At 37.0% G+C, this 21,641-nt stretch overlaps 1 protein-coding gene across 15 annotated transcripts in view; it reads right to left on the bottom strand.

The window, feature by feature from the left end:
* Positions 1–21,641, bottom strand: part of KHDRBS2 (KH RNA binding domain containing, signal transduction associated 2) — a 459,539-nt gene that overhangs the window by 114,631 nt on the left and 323,267 nt on the right. For 7 of the 15 annotated variants that reach the window (XR_012054906.1, XR_012054903.1, XR_012054905.1 and 4 more), the window contains one exon: positions 288–21,235. The exons of 3 other annotated variants lie outside the window; for them this stretch is intronic. The gene's annotated coding sequence lies outside the window, so the exon portion shown is untranslated. Of the gene's footprint in view, positions 1–287; positions 21,236–21,641 lie in introns of those variants that run through there. 5 more of the 15 variants (XR_003959173.4, XR_005979791.2, XR_012054898.1 and 2 more) reach the window with 5 other exon arrangements.

The following is a 21,641-nucleotide window of genomic DNA, read 5'->3' on the forward strand; positions in this document are numbered from 1 at the left end:
GAGTCATGTGTATACTAATTTTGCTAGCACCCTGTACAGACTACAGTGTTGGAATTTCAGAATTCAGTGGGTCAGAATTTTTAATTAAAAAGTAGAGAGAAATTGAGTATTATAAATGTGAGTCAGGTGTTTTTTACTGGGCAGCTTAGTACTTCTTAAGACGCAAAGCATAAAAGAGCATAAAAGAATCTAATGTGAAAAACCCTCTTGAAGCTCCAAGCCTTCAAATTTTGAAAGGAAATCTTATGACATTGTTGATGTTGACTGGAATATTTATAATATATAAGTACTCAGTAAGAAATATAAAATTATGGAAAAATATTTTAAGGAGACTGAACCATAATTGCAGTCTTCCCTTATCTCCTGTTTGTCATTGTACAGACATGGCTGTGTTGGGCTCACTTATATGAGTCTGGGCTATGCTTCTTGGTAGAGCAGCAGAGGCTACTTTTCCCAACACCTGTTTGCCTGACAGGAGAGTTCCATCCCTTTCCTGTGTTCCTAACTGGAGGGCTGGGGAAATCATCCCCGTGACTCCTTTTGGACAACCAGAAACCAGACCCAGTATTTGCCTTCTTTTTCTATGCTCAGATGAGTGGTGAACAATGAGACTAGGTCTCATTGCAGAGCAAAAACAAATCTAATCCAGTCATGCCTGGATGATGGAAAAAGCCAGAAGGTCTCCCAGGATGGGGAGTCAGGAGTCAAGAATTAAAAAATAATTACAGCAAGCGACTCATGATGCAAGGTATTCTCACGAACTTTCTCAATTTCCTTTTAGGTATTGGCAGGAACTGCACTCGGTAAGATTAGCAGAGCATAGTAAGTCTTTACAAAATCATTTTCCTTAGCTAAAGCTTCTGGCACTTGAAATGGTAAAAGGGCAGCTATAGTTTAGCTCACAAAGTTAGCTGCTACATTTTAGTCAGAATGCAAGAAAATGTGGAGAGATTTAAAATAAGTAAGAGGAATTCAATATTTGGGGACTGGATTATACTAGGCACATCAATCCTGCTTTTTATCATTCAGCTCATGTCTGAGCACTAAATATAAATAGGGATGCAAGGTAGTTTCTTGTGTGCACTGAATGGCTCAAGCCATTGTGCAGGTAATGAGAACAGTGTGGGATATAATTCTGGAATTGTATCAGGGCCTAGTGGCTGATGTGATAACAAAGAAACTTCCACCTCCCTCATTACCTTTGGTCATAGGTCTCTTTAACCCATGGAAAAACCTTGCATCTTAATACAGTAATGCAGTCTTGTAAAATTTCTGATTCTGGGCACAAAGAATATTCCACTGACTCTCACCCCTCACCTGCCTCCTCAGGTGTTTGTCCTGTTGCAGGCACTGTGGACCTGCCCATGGACTCTGGGTCACATGCAGTCAGTCAGCAGTGTTTGGGACCCATGGGATGGATGTATTTTTTAACATGTAGTCCTAGCATGGCAGAAAGGTGCCATTAGCAGCATGTGGGGTCAACAGCAGAGCTGTGGGTGCAAAGAAATGCTTGTAGCAAGTCCATTTATATCTCTGCTGCAGTTGAAAGTAGCAGATAGTCTTCTGTCATATGAGAATGTTTGTACAAGTGTCATGACATAGGATGTGACATTCTTTTCTGTGTTTGGAAAAAAGAACATTCTCCTTGGCTTTAGTGATACCTATGCACATCTTCACACCATGGTTTTTAGCTAGCAGCCTCAGCTCCCAGCTCACCTGGATCCCAAAACCGCACACTCACCCCCAAAGACTTCAGAGTCATGAAAAAAACCTATAGTGGCCAGACATGAGGCCCTGAGTACTGGCTTGCAGTTATCTGTAATGGGAAATTTTTGTTGTGGTACCTGGCAAAAGTCCGTGCTCAGTGAGCTACAACCTGGCAGTGTCAAGACCCATGGGACAGGATAAGTTTGGGACCTAGCATGTTTTTAGGAATGTAGGCACCCTTTCTACCAGGCCCGATGTTTCTGGCACGAAACATCATGGGAACGATTCAGTTTGCTTTATAAAGAGTGAGTTGGCACTTGTCAGTGAGCTCAGCTTGAGACGTCCTTCATACACAAGTAGATCTCTCTCTCTCTCTTCAGCAATCCTGAAAGGGGACTGTGGATGGCCAAGGAGGCTTTCAGCAGGCAGACAAATTTTGTTCCTTTCTATTTGTATGGATAATTTGTCTTAAGACCAGTAATGACAATAGTGTACTTAGTATCATATTCTTTCCTTCCCAAACAAGCTATTTTTGGAAGGTAATGTGCAGCTCAGAATGATGGACCATGCTGCCACAGTCTGATTTCAGTCGAAGGATTTATCCTTTGTATTCCACATCCTCTTGTCTTTTTCAATTCTACCTAACGAGAATGCTGTTGTAGCTAAAGGCAGGAAGAAATCTGTCACGTACACAGCTCTCCCTCCAGCATGCCTTCCCTCTCCCTTTGTCTTGCTCTCTCTTCTTTAATTGGGCTAGAGAGAAAACATTTAGCAATTTCTCTCCCCCTTTCCCCTCATTAGGCTAACGATGACATATTCTGTTTCCAGAGTGCCCGTAGGAGCACAGTATAGCAGCCACTGTTCATTGTTAGCACTGGAGGATGAGAAAGTGGTGGCTTCATCCAGAATTTATGTAAATGAGACGGTATTTGCTTGGGATCAGATGTAATACAGAAGTGAAAAATCAATGGGGAGAATTTCAGACTCTTGCTTGGTGGTGTTTAGAGCCTCCCATTATCTTACAACCTTGGTGTTTTGAGTGCTGATATTATCTTATAACCTTGTTGTTCCTAATGAAAGAACATTCTTCCTCAGGTACATTGATACAGACAAACCTTGGGCTTTTTACATATCTTTTCAGGGCTTTAAGATTTATTTTGCCTGATTTAATTTATCACTTTTCTAGGCTTTTTTTTCTCACTTTTATCCATATACTGACAAATCCATGTGCACTAAATTCCACATTTTTTCCATACACATGAAATTAGAACTGTTGTCTTTTTTTTTTATCCAGCCTTCCTACTTTTTATTTACTTCCTTTGTTTTTTGTCCTTCCTTCCCTCCTACCTGCCTACCTTTCTTTCTTCACTTTGGAAAAAGGCAGTAATGAGTTCAAATAATCTCTATACTTTGGTTACTGCTGCTAATTGCAATCAAATTTATCACCCTCTTTTAACTTCTATTTGTTACCATTTAAACATTCTCAAATCGTAGTCACATTACTGACTTACTTGTCTACAGAGCTAAAAAAATATAAATGGATAATTAACTTACAAACAGTACAGGTTTCTATGCACCAAAGTAAAATTAGTTTTAATTGCAGATTTGGAAAAGATAGGCTGAGGTGCCAGAAGAAACTGCATTTAATGCAACTGTATTTACAGCAGAGTGAATGATGTATAAATGCAAAATTGATATATTCAATAGTCACTGCCTGCAGCTCATTTAATAAAATTACTAAGAAACAAAAGTTCCCATAAATTTGAATCCTGATATTTAATGTGTCTATTGATTTCCATTAGAAATGTTTAAATACTTTAGGACCCTGATTAGTTAGCAAAACCTCATATTATGTCTGAGAGTGAGACAAATAATAGGCCCTTCATACAAGAGAATAAATTGAAGCACAGAGTAAAAATGGCTACTAGAACTTCACAGAATTACAGTTGTATCTAAAATAAACTAAAATTAAGAAAATCTTGGGTGGAACTGGAGCTCTATGTGGGTCATGTGTAGCTTCTCTTCTAGAACAGCATTTGGTCTGATTTTGTCTTCCACCCCAAGCCAAATCTCTCAGGCTCTTCTTCTGGCCAGCATCAGTTGGCAGGCTTTGCTGTTCCTGAGGCGTGTCTAACCCTCTGTGCAGAGGTATCACTTCCAGAGAGATGCCATGGGAATGTGCATGCTCACAGATATTTCAGGCAAATAGAGTGTCAGGACCTGACTGTGTTCCCGGGAAATATGTGCAAAACTAAGAATGGTTTAAGGGAAGGATGAGCTGAGCCCAGCATCCCTAACCAGCAGAGTTTGCAAGGAAGTCTCTGTGCAGATTCAATCAGTGGCCTCTCTGCCAAGACTGTCAACAAAGGTGCCAATTAGTGCCAGTTGTGATGATGATTTTTGTGATGCCAGCACCTGTCCACTATGAACTGGACTGTGACCACCCCCGTATTTCCCATTAGATGCTGAGCAGCTGTCAGGTGGTAGTAGAGCTGAATGATGTATTAGGTTCTGTGCAAATCAGCAAGTCAGACAGGCTGTATTGTCTCTAAAATGCCTTTCATGTCAAATTATTTTAATCTCTCTTTAATAATGCAACTGACTTTGTTCCTTTGACTTTAGTCTGTTTTATAGCTCATGGATTATTATTCATATAATACCGAGTAACATTGTGTGACAAAACAAAACAAATTCAAATGCAAGTATAACAAGAATTTGAGCTGCAGGCACAAAAATCACACTTGCAAAAATGTATTTACACAGCCTTTTAGTGGCAATAAATTCTGTAATTGTAAACGTATCTGACTTCGGCACAATGTCGTCTTGATAAACAGAGACCTGTACAGAGATGTGTTTGCAGTGGACATGTACAGTTTTTAATGTATGCAGACTTTAATACTGTTTACCAGTTTTACTTTTACTGTTTACCAGTTCAGTTTAGAGAACAAAAGCAGCTTTTTATATGCAGATGCACACCAGGTTTGCATACACACGTGCTGAGATCCTTACAAGGAGACCATTGCTCCTAGGGGAGCTAGTGTCTCTCAATGCCATTGTCCCAAACAGGCACAGGCCTGCACTGATATGCTGGGCACACAAAATGTGCTGTGCACACAGCATGACCTCAGGTCTGTGCTGTGCTCTGCACATCCTCTCCCCGCAGGACAAGCTTGGCGGGCTGACTGTAATGAAGTAGCCTGTGGGCAGCTGCCACTGGGTCACACCAACTCCTTGCCTTCATCTAAAGCAGCAGCAACAAATTCCCATGTGTGTATCCTTTTTTCTCTGACTGTGAAAATGATTAATGGAATTATTTTGTTTTGGAAAATTTTACAGGAACTCAAAAGACTGAAATATTGGGTCGCCTTTACATGAATAGGATCTGCACAGGATACTGAACCTGCAAGGAGGCTCATTTAGTGGTGCATACCTTGGGCTTCCCAGCACCTGAACAGATGCAAGACAATCTGTGCTAACCTTTTTTCTTTCTTCTACAATAAATGTTATTTTTCTTCTTTCTTATTTTCTTCTTTCTTTTCTTTCTTCTACAATAATTGTTATTTTAAACCATATTTCGCAGAGTCTGAGTGTCCTTGTAGTGGGATTACAATGAACCAGCAACTCCTGGCACAAAATCCTGTTTGTGAGAATGTGTGTGCTGCACACAGCCTGTTGTGCTTTGATGTGTCTCTTTTGTGATTTTGCTTCAATATGACACCTTTCCATCAGCCTCGTGTATTTTGTTTGTTAATTTTGTTCTGCTGTAAATTTATACAATGTACCTCAGAGAGGATTATATGATCCTTGTACTTGGAGATGTTATCATGGGTACATGGGCACAACATTTTATGCAAAACTCATATTCACCATCCCACTGAAGAAAGTCTTCATGGAAATGCCCAAACCCCACATTATTTATCGGAAATAATTAATAAAAGGAGGTGTCTTTTCAAGTTCAAGCTTTTGAACTGGTTCATAACAGGCACTTGATTATTTTGGTAATTTTTCAAAAAAGAATTATTGTAATTGTGTAGTGAAAAAAATCCATTTTATAGAAAAACTAAATAAGGCTGCACAATGTATTCAAGGTGTTCTCCATGTTAAATACTGTGTGACACAGCAACAACATTTTGCACAATGATAAGAAGTAAAAACTGTATAACAAAACCCAGTTCCTTCATATGATACATTGGACTGACTCACATTGGGTCTCCCCTCAAAACCCTGGATTCTCTATTCAGTCATGCCCTAAACATGATCTTTTAAAAGATGGGTACAACTGCATATATTTTTTTTCATAGCAAAAGGTATAAGGTCAGATTTCATAGTAATTATAAAATTATAAAATATAAAAATTCACAGATTTATATTGTGAATAATAATTAGGAACGGAAAAAATAGTTCTATATATTATGTTCTATATGTGGCATATTGGATGGCCGATACGTTTGGTTAGGAAGAAGAAAAGAGCTATTTGTAGTAATTTCAGTTTCAAGGACTATTAGCTTAATAACAAGGAACTTGACAGAAACTTGTATCTAGTGGATTTTTTCTAGGCACACAGAAAACATTAATTTCTGTAGGTACTTATGAAATGAACACACATTAGGGATTTTTGTCTGTAGTTTTGCAAATCCTTTGAAGTTCTGAAATAGATTGCACATGCCAATGCATTGAAAAGCTATCCTACTTTATAGTTGCAAAACAAAGGATGAAAAATACATTTACAATCTCCAGTGGAAAATAAAATCACTTAAAAATAAAATAGAAAAAAACCCCTAGCAAGTATAAATATACATACTTATACATTCACTCCAGATACTGAAAACATATTTTGGATGTGGTTGTTTTGTCTCTCTTGACTAAAGCAGAATGGCTGTTCTCTGTAAGATGCTGCATGTAATGTACCACAGAGAAGTTATTCTTCCAGATTGGTGAGAAAAAGAGGTTCAGCATGATTTCTCATGGTAAGCTTGTGCAAACCCATGCAGGTCTACTTCAGCCAGTAGTGCTTCAAGGCTTTTTATCTTTGGAATATATAAAATGTTTGCTTTAATAATTATTAATATCTTTAAAAATCAAACTTGTTACATTTGTGGGTAATACCACATGTTTCATATCTCATGAGGACTGCATATAAGTAAATAATGCAAGGGCATGCTATATACTTAATTTTTTCATTTTTAAGCACAACACTTTTTCAGTTGCCATAATATTCTACATGAGGACCCTGATGTGATGCTGTATTTCAGCAAGAAAATACAACATCCTGTTCGAAAAGGTTTTTTTCCCCCCTTAAACCTATAAGCAAAAGGAAGAGTCTTTATGCAGATAATGATTTAAAGTAGAAATTCTGATGGTTCTTATATTAAAACAGACTAATTCCTTTGCGTTCAAAGAGTTCCATGCCTTCAGAGACTCCCCAAAGCAGGACACGTGCAATGTGTTGTGAGTTGGAATACATTATCTCTGTTCTTAAGTTTTTCAAAGAAGAGCTGGAAAATCTGTATTTTCAGCAGTGCTGATGCAGCACATTATTTGTTGCAGTTCAATATATTATGCAGCAAAACTCGGTGTACTGTGCACCTTCTCTTAACATATCTTCCCATGTTTAAGACTAGAAAATATTAATGGCAAATGGGCCATATAAGCAGGAAACTGTGTTGTAAAGGAATTTAAACAAATAGCATGCATTCTGGCTTTCTGCTTGGCTTAGGTTTTTGAAATCTAGACAGAATCCACAGTTGGACCATTAAAGCAGAAAGGGATTTATTCTCTGTAGTTCCACCACCTTGTTACAATCCTTGTCATAGAAAAGGAAGCAAGAACCTTGTGCCATTTTCAGTTCTTGTTTAATATCTTCTTCACAGGAAAATGCTGCCAGGATATTAAACTCATCTGTTCTTTTGAATAATAAGTATGTAATGCACCATTCTGACCTTTCCAAATACTGTGTTTCAAATTACTGTTCATTAGATTTTTTTTTTCTTGATTAAAGTCTCACTAACCTGTTGAAACAGAATGAAATAAGATCTAGTCAAGACATAGCATTATCAAGCATGATCATAACAAAAGCACACATATGTATAGCTCAAGGATTATAACAGATAATAACACTTTGTTGTGCTATATGATTGCTCTGTTCATTCATAACAAAGAAGCTAAAATTATATTTGTTTAAGTTTTCACATGCTAATCCAGAGTCACAAGCTGAAGAACTTTTATATGGTTCAAAGTTTAATTATGAGAATAAGAAATACTCAATTTCTGGTATCCTGTAGAAAAGTTTCAGAGATGAAGTCATAAGAGAACTGAATTATAATCCTCAAATGGAAATGTAATTAAATGATAAAATATATATGACTGAGGGCCAGATTCTGTTAACCTTACTCATTTTTTATTTAGATTCAGAAATAGATATTAAGGGCAGAAGAAATGATGCATTATTGTCTAGTCTAACCTCCAGCGTGGTCCCAAATGTTATCTATCAGCTTCTGTAGCTTCTGAATTATATGTAGCATATCTTTTTAAAAGACCCAGATGGGTCTAATGGTTGAAAGTCTCATTCTTAATTTGGTGAAGGGGGAACAGACTGGAAGTCCTGGCTCCAGCTAATTACACATTCCTTCCTCCTAAATTAGAGGGCTCTTCACTGTCAGGAATTTTTTTTGCCTGTAGGTACCTGAAGGCTGTAGTCAAGTTACTTCTCAGTCTTTTCTTGACTGAATTAATAGCTAAGAATTTATTTAGTATTTCACTATTGGTATATTTTCCTGTATTATTTTTTATTTTCGGAATTATTTTCTATACCTATTTTTGACTTTCCATACCTTTTTCAACAAACCACAAAGGTGCATGGCTTTCCAGTAAATTTGACAAAAGTGAAAAAAGTGCCAATTTCTGAATGCTATTTACCTATTTACTCTTACAAAGATTATATTTGTCATCAAATAACGTCCCATTCATAGTTCATATCCAACTTACATTTATAATGACTCTGTGTCCTTCTTAAAACTATTATTTTTCTGAATAACTCAGGATCAAAACATACTTAAACCAAAATTAATTATTAATCTAAATAAAAAAATAGACACAAACTGTCCTTTTATATACAATTAAAAATAAGTCAATACACTACTCCCTTGTGTTCACAGTTTAATTATTTTATCTGTAAGTGTCCATATTAATGGGACTTTAAACTGGATGTTTAACCTCTGCTGAGGAGAACTGGCCAAGCTTGGGACTAATGCTACAGAATTACAGACACGGTGGTGATGAAATAACTGCTAATGGTGCTCCTGAGAGAGAATAACTCAGTGTTGGTGTGGATGTTATGAATGCCTCCTGAGGGACTGCACTATCTGTCAGACCAATTGCTTAGCTAGTGTTTACCTTTTCCATCTGTGTGGATCAGTAAGCATTTTAAAAAGCACTGGGTAAGAATCTATTAGCACTTATGAAACCACAAGATGAAATAAGGAAAAAAAAATTGTTGTAACAAGGAAATTGCCCAGTCTGGGCAGTGGATTTCTTTTAAGTGGTGCGTCTCATACTGACAACTATTAAGAGATGAACATGGGGATGCAATGACAGGTAAAAATTCACATGATTCTCTGTAGGACAATCAGGTAAGTATCATCCAGAGGAGCAACAGCCTAAAGTTCCATGTGTAACTTTTCCTCAGACACATTTTTTTTCTGAGCCTGAAGATCAGTATTAAGGAAAAGAACATTTCCCTGGAAAAGAAGCTGAACTCCAGGATTCAGTTGTAGCTACAGGTTATACCAGTTGCTTTCTGCTACAATGCTGGATCCCAGGAGAAGGCAACCATCAGTCAGGAAGGGTTTATGTTGAATAGATGCAGTATTTACTATTTTCTCACTTTCAATTCATACAGACAGCTCAATATCAAAAGGAAGTAGCAAAGCCAAAGTAATTTAAGATCTTTTCAGAGATCTAGTATCCCTAAGGATGCATATGTGTTTAGTCAGGCACACACAAAGTGACCAAAATGTGAATTTACAACCTTTTCGAGTGTCTACATATTTGAACTAATGGTGTGGCGCATCAGCTGTCCCCTTCTGCTTGTGGTTGCCTTCGAGGATATTCTTACTGGGGACACTAAGGCTAGATGTATGAACTAATTTCCATAATCTAACCTCAAGTGACTACAGGAATCATGAGAACTTCCTGCTGAATCCAAAGATTCCTTGGAGGAAACATTTCTCCTTGTGCAACTGCAATCCTTGGCATGCTTTCCTAGCAGGGCAGTACATGGAAAGAAGACTGGAACTCCACAGTGCTGCACATGGCTTTTGCCGGTCTACGTGTGGTAATCTGAATCTTTCAGGATCATGAATGTTTTGGTTTGGGCTGTTATAAAACCAGCCACCCATACAATAGGACCATAAGGCTCTTCCTCTTCTCTGAGATTGCTGTTACTCACCTTATTCAAAGTGCAGAACTGCACAAATACATTTTATTGACAGCAGGATCAGGCACCTTCCTTTTTCATCCCAACACTAAGCCTACACAAAATTTGGCATCATTGATTTTATGTTTTGTTTCCTTGGGACTCTGAAAAAAGGGCCCAGAGAATAACAAATAAACAAACATCATTTGAAATGAGGAGGGAGAAAAAGTGAAGTGTAATTGAACAAGTGTGTAAAATGGACATGTTATTTTGACAGCATTAAGTAGTGACAGCTTGATTTTCAGAACGTTCTATCTTTTACTTTGAAAAATAAAATTGGTAGTAAACCTAGTTTTCTTGACAGGCCCTTGAAGAAAGGATAAGATTTTATGTGACAGAAGATCTCATTGTGTTTATTAAACATTTTTTGTGTCCCCAAATAATTAATCAGTAAGCCAAACCCATGATAACTAATTTAATTTTATCAATGGATTGTAACATTAAGGTTTTTCATATTTTTCCTTTTTTTTTTTTTTTTTTTTTTTTTTTCCCCTTCTGGTTTCTTTTCTGCTTTTTAAAGTTTTGGGGTTTTTGAAAAGTTGTACAATTTTCTCAAAAATTAATAGCTGAGTCTCTTCTCTTAAGATATTAACTATATATGTTAATATATAGTTAATTATGAGAATAAGAAATCGGAATAGTTTTTTTTGGTAATTGGATAGATGTCTGGTAAAATCACATTCTCTTATGAAAAGGGAAACAGGTGAATATTGACAATAGGCTTCAGGACATGTTTTTATACTGCAAAGAATTTTGGATTTGTTATAACAGAGTAGGAAGGAAGACAAACCCTTCATGTTTGCATAGACAAGAAATAATTATTTTGATAATTTTGAAGTCATATGAAAATTTTAATGCACAGACCTAAAATTCAATATGCAATATTGTTTGAAAGCCTTCCATTTTTCTCACAGAGTTTAATGAAGTCTACTGTCCAGAAATGAATAATATGAAAATACAACTTGAAAGAACTTACTGAAACAATTAAAATTGCACTTAGGGGTATTTTATGAATTTTATTTTTTATTGTTTTGTAGAAGTTTCAAGGCATCAAACTTCTTTTATGTGGACCATTCCAGTCTTCCCTGAAACTTACTTAGAATTTACTTCCCAGCCAAATAGATTTGTGAAATTCAAAAAGAAAAAAAACTAGTGTACACTGAGTACCTGCCACAAGTATGTGAAAAGCTAGTCTGAAGTCCATGAAATGCCAGCTTGATCATGGCACGTCCTATTGGGATCCATAGAGCCTAAAACCACAGAACCAACCAGAAATTCTAAGCTGCTTGTACCCCTGGTTCTCAGCACCAACACCTGCAATTTCATTCTCATTCTTCTCCAACTTTACAGTGCTTTTCAGTAGCTGTGTATTTAATCTCTTAAAGAAAAAAACACTATCCAAAAATAAACCGCTTTGGAAAATAATTTCAAATTTAATTCCCTCTGCATTCCAATTAAAACAGTTTGCTCATTATTATAGCTTTAGTTTGTACAATGGAATATTCTGAACATATTCATTCTATATTACATATATATGCACTGTACATAAGACAGACAGCAGTTCCAGGTCTGTTAAATGTTTTCACTTAACACTTATTGAACACAGTCTCTGGTGCTGTGGGATGCTAAAACTCTCTCTGTGTAAAAGCAAATAGATTTCAATGATGGTCCTTATAACCTTGTGTTTTATATTTCCTCAAGTTCTTCCTGTGTCAGATCAATATACTCTTTTAAAGGGGTAAAATAAATACCCTTTTATTTATCTGATTAAGGGTATCAAATCTCAGTTGCTTCATACTGCATCACATGTGTACCATTGAACTGAAGGCTTGATTTCAAATCTTCTGAAGTCAGTGAGCATCACTGAGGGTTTGTGCTTGCCTGGATTTAATCACCACTGTCCTTTGTGGTCACTATACCAAAAAGTCACTGCATTTCCAGTCCCGAATGAAGAATGCTGGTCATGCACACAACACCGAAAGTGAAAAAATATGTACCAGGAGGTCAACAATAAAGAATGTACCTTTCAATTTTTTGTTAATCCAAACATTTGTGTTTCTGATTTAGGGATTATGGTTCAGCAGATGCCAACTGTTTACATTTCAGGAAAGGTCCCTCTGGTATGTATGAAGGGCTTGTCCTGAAGTGAGTCTGCTTGAGCTCTATAAATATTTGGAGGTAGCATGCTACTTTAATAGAATTAATAAAAATAGTGGAGATTTTTATTGGTACATAGTCGATATTCCACAGAACACCTTCGAACTGACTTGATGTAGCCCATTTATTGAATTGTCTGCTGTACTCTCATATTTAGCACACCATCATTTTACACAGGTCTTACCACCTATACACCTATGATGAGACCCACTGAGGTGAACAGAACATCTCACTGTAGTAAGACATCACTTTTCTTTATATTTTACTTTCTTTGTCTGTCTGACATTAGAACTTGCTTACAGGTATCAATTCCTGGAGTTGTACACAATCAGAGTACTGGGAGAGAAAGAGGTATCTCAAACTGCAATATGCAAATTGTAAAGGCTAATGATTTAATGACATCTTTTATAGCTTATGGTAAGTCAAACTTTTGCAGTTTTAGTAAAAAGCTAAAATGAGTTCTCGTGTTTATTTTTCACAGTTATTACATTTATCACTCTTAGCTATCCTTTGCTTGGATAAGGATCATTCAAATCTTTTAAATTATATGCCTAAATATATATTTTTTTTTTGTTGCATTGCCCTTCACTCTCCTTTTGCCCTTGACAAAACCAGTCATGCTGTCCCTTTTTCCAGTTCTCACAGAGAACTAGTTGTGCCACACAATTTCCATGTGATAGAAATACCTACCTTTTTGTTGACAGGACAGACACATGCAGGATTCTATGAGGCATCTCTACCTCTGAAGCATATACATTGTATTCTCCAAGTGAATTATTTGCCATTGTAATGTTACCCTTACCTCATTCTTCCAGCTGAATCCACAGATACCGGGATGAGCTGAATGATTTTCAACAGTTCAAAAATGCTAAACATAACAAAATATTACAGAAAGTATTTCTGGGATATAGGACAAGTAAAAATTCGACGAAAGAGATCTGGAGCACAAGAACAGCAGATACACAGAAAACATAGAGAACACAGATTACATTTTTTAATTTAATTCAGGATAATTTTTTCCGTGTTGTCATTATATGATACATTAGAAAAGCCTTCATAAGTCTCACAGTCCTTGCACCCTCTTCTGAGTTCTCTGCAGAGCTAATTCTTCCTAATCTAATTGAAAAACTCAGAGTGAGTACCCAAATATCCAAAATATTTTCCATTCAAGTACCAGTTAAACAACCAGTCATTACAAAAAATCTTGCTCTCTATGTCAATACTGTCATACCTTAAATATCTCTTTGCACTAGGGTCGATTGGGTGCAATTAAAAAGCTGGATAAGATTATGATAAAAAGCAATAGGAATAATTGGAAAGCCATAATAAAAGGCATTCCACCACTTGGTATTCATATAAATATTGATGCTGAATATACTTTAATTAGAATATAAGAATATGACTCATTAGTGAGATGTCAAAATAGCAAGTGCATAAAAATATAAGTAGGCTAGAACTGGAAAGACAAGACATCTCAGACATTATGTTAAAATGGGCCACTGAGAAATACACCACTATGCAACATGCATTTTGACAAAATGCAGAAAGATGTACTTCAGAACTCTGGATACTAATTTTTATTCCTTGATTTTAAATTCATTGGATTTATAGAAAATATCTAGGAGCCATTGTGTCCATCCCTAAAAGAAATATCTGCTTGATGTGTAACTGATGTCCAAGAAACAATAAACTGTTGAATGGGATGTGCAATTACAGTATCAGATAGCCCAATAGCCTGCTTTAATCTGTACCAAAAATACTTGAAAAATTCTAGTGGCTAAACTGTCAGTGCTCCCTGTAGATGAAAATTTTATTATTAATTTAATTTAGAAACAAGCAAAAGCAGAAAAGCCCAGAGAAAATCAACTTTTTTAAAAGATGCCAAATGAGCTTGAACAAATCGCTATGCCTAATTCCTACTAAGCACTGAACTGAAATGCTTCTAATGCATTTCATAAATATGTGTTTATGAGCAATGAGAATAACCATAATTCTGGTGAAAACATTACTCCCATATTCCTCAATAAGAATAAACATGGCAAACTCCACTTAAGTCTTCTAGAGGAACCCTTATGTCAAATTCTGTTCTGTACATTTAACACAGATAAAAATTCTAGGGCAATGTTACACCTTATTACAAAAAAAAAAAACCCAAAAAACAAGAAGTTGTAAATTCTTCCCCTTTGAGACAAAAATGAAACATCAGATTCCTGAGCCTGGGGATGAACTTTCTCTGTTGGCAGTTATTCCTGCTGGGTTTTAGTGATAGGTTTATCACTAGGTTTGTAACCTTAGCTTAGGTGTAGCACTGATTATCCAACAGGCCATCTCTTTCTGGGTCCATACCACATTCTGAAAGAGGTCCTCTGTTTATGAGTGTAACTGCTTATTTCACCAACCCCCCATGCCCAAGTGGAAGATGATTATATAGTCTGGTGCCAACACATGCAGCCTTTATCTGTGCTCCATTTACTGAGAGATGAGGGTGCTTCATGCTGATCATTTTAGTTTTTAACCTATAGAAAAGTATGATTCCAACCCGTGTTATTTCTTATTTATATAAACATGTGTCGCCCTGATTCTTGAGTTTTCTAAAGCCTTCTGAGTTTACATTCTATTGCGAAACATTCCCACACAGTTTCTGTAAATAACGTGTTGTTTTGCATTCCTCCATGGGGGTGGAGAGACTTGATGTACTAGTGCTTTGTCCAATGTCTTTGGAGAGGTGGCCCATTCACTCTCCAATCCACTGTCACCTTTGGAGAAGTATAAAAGTTGGAGTCAAAAAATAAACTTTCTCTTTTGCCTTGCAAGGTAACAGGTGGCTCGCGTTGTGCTTTCTCGTGTCCTATAGCGACAAACATGGATAATTTGTTGCCTGTTTTAGTACTATGGAAAATGATGCATGCATTGCCAGCCTTTTCTTGACTATTGCTTAAAAGGAAACAAATAAGACAAACTCTGGGTTCACATTTAAGGTTTTAACTTCATGGAAATTTGCTGTTAAAGCTATAGAGTGCAAAATCTGTTGCCCTGGCAAGGAAACTTCCTATGCAAACATCCAGCTTTCTGCTCATGTCTGGGCACAGCAGGTTTCAGGAGCTGTTCCAAGTCATCCCTTTAAATCTGCGCTGTCACCTGATTTTGAAGCACCTTGTAGTCCTTGGGTCTTTATGGGTAATTTCTATGCAAGCACTGTTGTGTAAGCACAGCATCCTTGTTCCTTGCCTAAATTTCAGTTCTCCCTGCTAGGCAGCCTCCAAGGCACACAGCTTTTTATTTTTTTTTTTTAAGTATTCCATCTTGCTTTGTGTTTCCAACTTCCATCTTGAGATTCCAGCCTTTCTAACTTTGTGCATTTATCCAGTGACTAAGAGGATACAGTTGCTTGTACTGAGGAATTGCTGCCCCAACTGAAGTCTTTGAATTTGTAATTATCTTTCAAAAGTCTTTACTGTACCATCTATGTTCAAAAAGGTTTTATATCTTAGAATGACAAGTTTAGAAGTACATTAAAGGAGACATTCAGAGCATACAAATGTAACTATGGAGATGAGTGTTAAATATTACTTTACAGGAAGATGAAAGTGCATGGATTGAATTTCCATCTTGGATTAGGATTGTAACCAAAATTTACTGGTTCTGTCTTCTTAATTTTCTTTATGTCCCATGAAGACTGGCATTTTTAGGTTGCAGAAACCTCTGAACAAATCTCCTATCAACTCAACAGGAGCTATGATTAGCAAAGGTAGGTAACAGAAAGGACAGGAAACTGCAGCTGTGTGAGAGAGAGGCATTTCCAAAGAGTCTCTGAAAAAACTGAGTTTCCTGTTTCAGCAGTGGGAAATCTGCTCCTAAAAGAGGCCTTGAAGAAGAAGTCCATTTCTGTAGGACTGGAGTCCCTGGGTGGGCAAGGATAGGTTGGATTCAAATCTATACAGGGACCCTCAGCCAATGTCATTCAGCTCTAAATGCAGATTTATCACTGGCCAGAGGGCTGAACAGGGCTAAAACTTCAACAAATCACATGTGCAATTGCAGCTCCTATGAAAGGAGCTGTGGGAATAAACTCAAGGCTGTTTGTCACAAGAACTTGAGAGTGTGTGCTGTCTCTGTCCTGACTCACACCCCCATCAAGTTACACATTTCTTTAAAGGAAAATTAAATGTCCACTGTGCAAGACTTCAGAACTGCAGTTGTTAAGTTATTGCCCAATTTTAGACATTTTTGCATAGGGAAGTTCAAACTAGACATTTTTATTTTGGTCAGGAGATATCCTGTGCATTATCTCTGCATTATCAGAGACACAGAATAGAAGCAAGAAAGCTGACAACACGAATTGGATTGATAAATGTTAGGGAACCCAAAAAACCATGATGGGGGAGGGAAGTCTCTTTCAGTAGACTGGAGATTAAAAGGGAAAAGCAAGTAAAAAATACCCAGCTTTGCCTGCGATCAGAAAAGGCTGCACTTCTCATTCAAAAAATAATATTAAAAAAATACTCAACAAATAAGTCCTACTTTCTCAAATAGCAGTAGAAGTAGAATCATGGTATTACTTACTGGGATGAATGAAGTGGTATAATTTTATCCAAAACTTTGGATCATTCTGTGAATTGGCATCCCATCCAATTTATTAAATTCAATGAAGGTTTACAGAGAATATATGGAAAGACCTGACCTTTCTCTTATCAGAGTGGGCTACAAAGGAAACAAAAGCATTCTGTGGAGACTTCTGTGTTGAATTTTTGGCCCTGCCAACTCAGCACAGCTATCACAGCTCTCAGAGGACAATCTGGAAATGCACAGTGACTTCAATCCTGTATATTTGTTTTGCTTGAACACAGTAGACAAGAACTCTCTATGGACACTCTCCATGCTTAGTCTATTATCCCAAGAGGTCCTGAGGAAAGAACTGATATTCTGCAATAATTTGCTGCTGCAGCATCTTACTCTGCTTCAGTTGTGTTGGCCATTCCTATAGGTTGTGCTCTCTCAGAGTACTTAGGGAGACTGCAGCATATACCAGTTTATCCACAACCATGTTAAAGTTCAGAAAAATAAGTTAAAAAAAAAAAAAAAAAAAGGTTTTGTTCTTCACCCCCCTCCCCAACCTAATTTCACATATTGAGTCTAAGGAAAAATTTATTCTTTTGGGTAATTTGTAGAGAAGTACAAATAGGTGCATGGAGTACTAACAGACTTGCCAACTTATTCAAAAAAAAAGGGTGCACTTAAAGAGTAGCTGGGCAATTATTAATAATGATAATGACAACATCAATACAACAATAATAACAACAACAATAACAGAAGGGGACAACTGAAGAACACCATGAAGGGTAGAAGGGAAATGTACATGGGGTAAAAATTTTATAGCTTGCAGAAACATAAATAGTAGTGATAAGACATAAATCAAGAACATAGCTACTTCATCTTCAGGCTGAGGTTACAGGATGACAATTAGAAAACTCTGTTTTCAATATAAGTGGATTTGTTTGATTGTAAGTCACCAGATACAAAAATTTGGTGCTCAAGAAACGTTTTAAAATGAAATAAAATTTCAAGAAGAGCTGTGATTTAAAATGCAACATTTATTTCTACCTTATAAGGCAGTGTTAGAAGAAGTTCCCTTAATATCTTCCTCAGTATCTTTTATATTAGCAAATGCTCATATACTCAAGTGCAAAATTACTGTAATAGAAAAAGGGAAGGGGTTCTTTTAATTTGATTTGCTGTTTTGAACGTTCAGTGACCTGCAAAACACGCAAAAAACCCATTGGTTTATTCACTCACTGGAAGGCTTTAGAAATATCTTATCACTTTTACATGAGTAATAACTGCCAGAGCTGTGAAATTTGGTGATTTGGATGTTAAGAATAAACATTGGTACCACTGATGTACCTTATATATGCTAACAATAGGTACAAAAGTTATTGGATTGCATAATATTCATTTCTAACCTGGAGAAGACTTAGGATCTTATTCCATGGAAATAACAGAATGAATGGAAATCAGGTAATAGGATTAAACCCACTGTAGAGAGATGTGAAGCATAAAGCCATAGTTAATGACTCGTGATCTCTCTCCCTCCGCCCCTGTCAATGAAGTCTCTTTATTCCTCTTTGGTCTATGCAAATCATGTATATTCCTCTCATCCAGCAGTTCATGACCTTGTTAGAGAACTTAGTCTTCTCCTTAAAAACTCAGATGATGGTAAGATTACTTTTTTTTAAACAGCAATGAAATGTATTCTACACGTGTGAGTAAAATGAAAAATACTAATTCTGAAATGGTAGCTCTACTGACTAGAAATGTTTATGTAAATCAAATTTTCATGTCTTTGTTCCAAGCACTCCAAAAGAAGATACGATGCTGAAACCAGGGCATTATTTTGGCATGCTTACTCCTTCACCTGATTGTCTCTGATCTCTTAACATCTGCATTGTGGTTCAATATCACAAAGCAAAATATGTACTGTTCTTTCCTCAGCTGAGCCACCTGTGGAGCATTTCAGAGTATCTACATGTGGCACTCGGTGCCATGGTTTAGTTGAGTTGTTAGGGCTGGGTTGGACTCGATGGTCTTGAAGGTCTCTTCCAACCTAGTTATTCTGTGATTATGTGATGTAGATTGAGACAATACTTCATTATACAAATATACATCTCTGGGACTTAACTCTTATTTCGAGTGACAACAGAAACTGTTTAAATATTTCTCATACTGAAAAGATCTCAAATTCCGTATTTCCATTATGAAGATATTCATACCAAACTCTTACTGAATAAATAACATATGCACTGTTATTGAATAAAAAGAATTGCATATCTAAATAGAAGGAATTGAAGTCTTGTTTTAAAGACAATTGAGTCTTGAGTACTGCTTTAAAGACAGTACCACTTTATTAAATCATATTGTAATGTACGCAAAATATTGCAATATCTTTAAAATACAAGATTATAATTAGCATTTCTTTAGCTGATGAAACTCCAGAAAATACACTGATAGATATTTTGAAGGTAAGTTTTTCTTACAGATCCTAAGATTTATAAAATAACCTGGAGGAAAGCAAAACACAGAAGTCAATTCAACTTGTGCTCAAAACCAGTGACTGAAGTTTGCATGCATAATTAGGAGATCTCTGTGGAGTTAATCTAGTAACATTGTGATAAATCTTGGCTTTCTTCAAACAGGAACAAATTTGCAGACTATTCAAATTACTATCACTCTCTTGGCAATAGTGCAATAAAGTTCTGATTTTAAACCCAGAAGCATTTGCTCCAATAGTATTGCTGTGGATGAAATATCACACTATTTTGTCAATATCCTCTGATCATAATATTATTTGGTGTGATTGCAAAGTAACTATTAAAAATTACATCAAAGAGTTGGTGGTATCTTTAAAAAGCAGAGTTATTTTTCTGGCAATCCTCTTGCTTTCTTTGCTATTGTCCAAAAGACACAAATTTAGCTGGCAATGTATCCTTGCGGCCCAGAAGGCCGATGGTATCCTGGGGTACATCAGGAAGAGCACTTCCAGCAGGTTGAGGGAGGGGGATCCTGCCCTTCTGCTCAGCCCTGGTGAGGCACATCTGGGGTGCTGTGTCCAGTTCTGGGCTCCTCAGTACAGCAGAGACATGGAGCTCCTGGAGCAGGTCCAGTGGAGGGGAAAAAAGATGATTAAGGGTTTGGAACATCTCTCTTACAAGAAAAGGCTGAGGGAGCTGGGCCTGTGGAGCCTCGAGAAGAGGGGACTGAGAGGGGACCTCATCAGTGTCTATTAATATCTGAATGGAGGGTGTCAAGAGGATGTTTCCAGGCTGTGCTCAGTGGGGCCGAGCAATACAACAAGATACAATGGTCAGAAACTGATGCACAGGAAATTCCACCTGAATATGAGGGAAAACTTTAATATTTTAAATCTTTTAACTTTTTGCAGTGACTGAGCAGTAGAACAGATTGTCTAGAGAGGTTGTGGAGTCTCCCTCACTGGAGATATTAAAGAATTGTCTGGACACAAGCCTGTGCAATGGGCTCCAGGATGGGCCTTCTTGAGGAGGGAAGTGGGATCAGGGGCCTCACTGTGGTCTCTTTGTGATTCTGTGAAATCGCTTCCCTCTCAGACCTGGGCATGCGGATAAATCAAAGAACATCATGCTTGCTAGAATGGAAGATAGAAGTATCCTAATTCTTCTGTGAGAAAAGCTGGGATTAGCACTTCAGGAAACTTTCAACCCTATAGAAATGTAGGTCCACGACAAGGGTCTGGCATACAGTGAGTCTTCCAGTCACTCATATCCCACTCATTGTCTGGAGATGATTTCTAAAAAACATGCATTCAATTTGCCTTGAAGTTTAAGAACAGTCAGAGAGAAGGGAGAATGAGCAAAGCCACGCTCTGCCCAGATTAATGGTTGTCAGTCTGCTCATGGACCTGTCAAATGTAACTATGCAAAGTCTTCTAAGAGCAGGAAGTGGATTTGATATCAAAGGCTACATACAGGCAGCAGCTCTTGACTCATGGCTTATGTAAGTGCATATATATATAAGAACAGAAGCCTCTACTTAAACCAGCCAGTCAACAACTCTCTTTCTTTGCTGTGGTGTGTCTCCAGAGATCCTTATTCAATTATTAATGCATCTGCTGCTAATTTCATCATGCAGAGTGTGAATCTGTCTTTCCACGACGAGCTCTAAGGGAAGTTTGTAAGAAATATAGAACTTGTCAGCACATAAGAGTCAACACATTACTGCTGTGCTGCAGCCATTTATAACAAAACTAAAATGAGCACTCACTTGTTTGGCATTAATTTAATGTCCCACTTAGCTCCTATCAGACGTAAATAGCTGCTTCATCCATTTAAGCATTTCTGTTCGTGCACATAATGAAGTACTCTGTACCTGTCAAGTAAGCAGAATTCATAACTGAAATAAGAAATGGATGAGAAAATTCAATCTACAGGGGTAGCATCAGACTTTTTTTATGGCTTCTGTGAGATTCCCCTTTTATTCCATTGTTCAGAGACTATAAGAAGACATGACAAACACTAGCATGCCAGAAATGCTTCTAAAAGGGATATCTGTTCAACTTATGGCACAATTAACAAAAGCTGTAGCTGTTGAACATATGCTATTGCAAAATAAAATAGCTAACCTACCTCTCGGTATTTAAATATTTTTATGTTATCTATTTTAGAAAATCAGAATTTAATTTTAAACAGAACTCTAGCTGTGATCATATTCTCTAGAGGAAATTTTTATGAGAATGAACAGTGGTAATGACTACTATTAGTCACTGTCATTAGCA

This window comes from Taeniopygia guttata, chromosome 3, assembly GCF_048771995.1.
Source record: "Taeniopygia guttata chromosome 3, bTaeGut7.mat, whole genome shotgun sequence".
In the NCBI taxonomy this organism is placed as follows: domain Eukaryota; kingdom Metazoa; phylum Chordata; class Aves; order Passeriformes; family Estrildidae; genus Taeniopygia; species Taeniopygia guttata.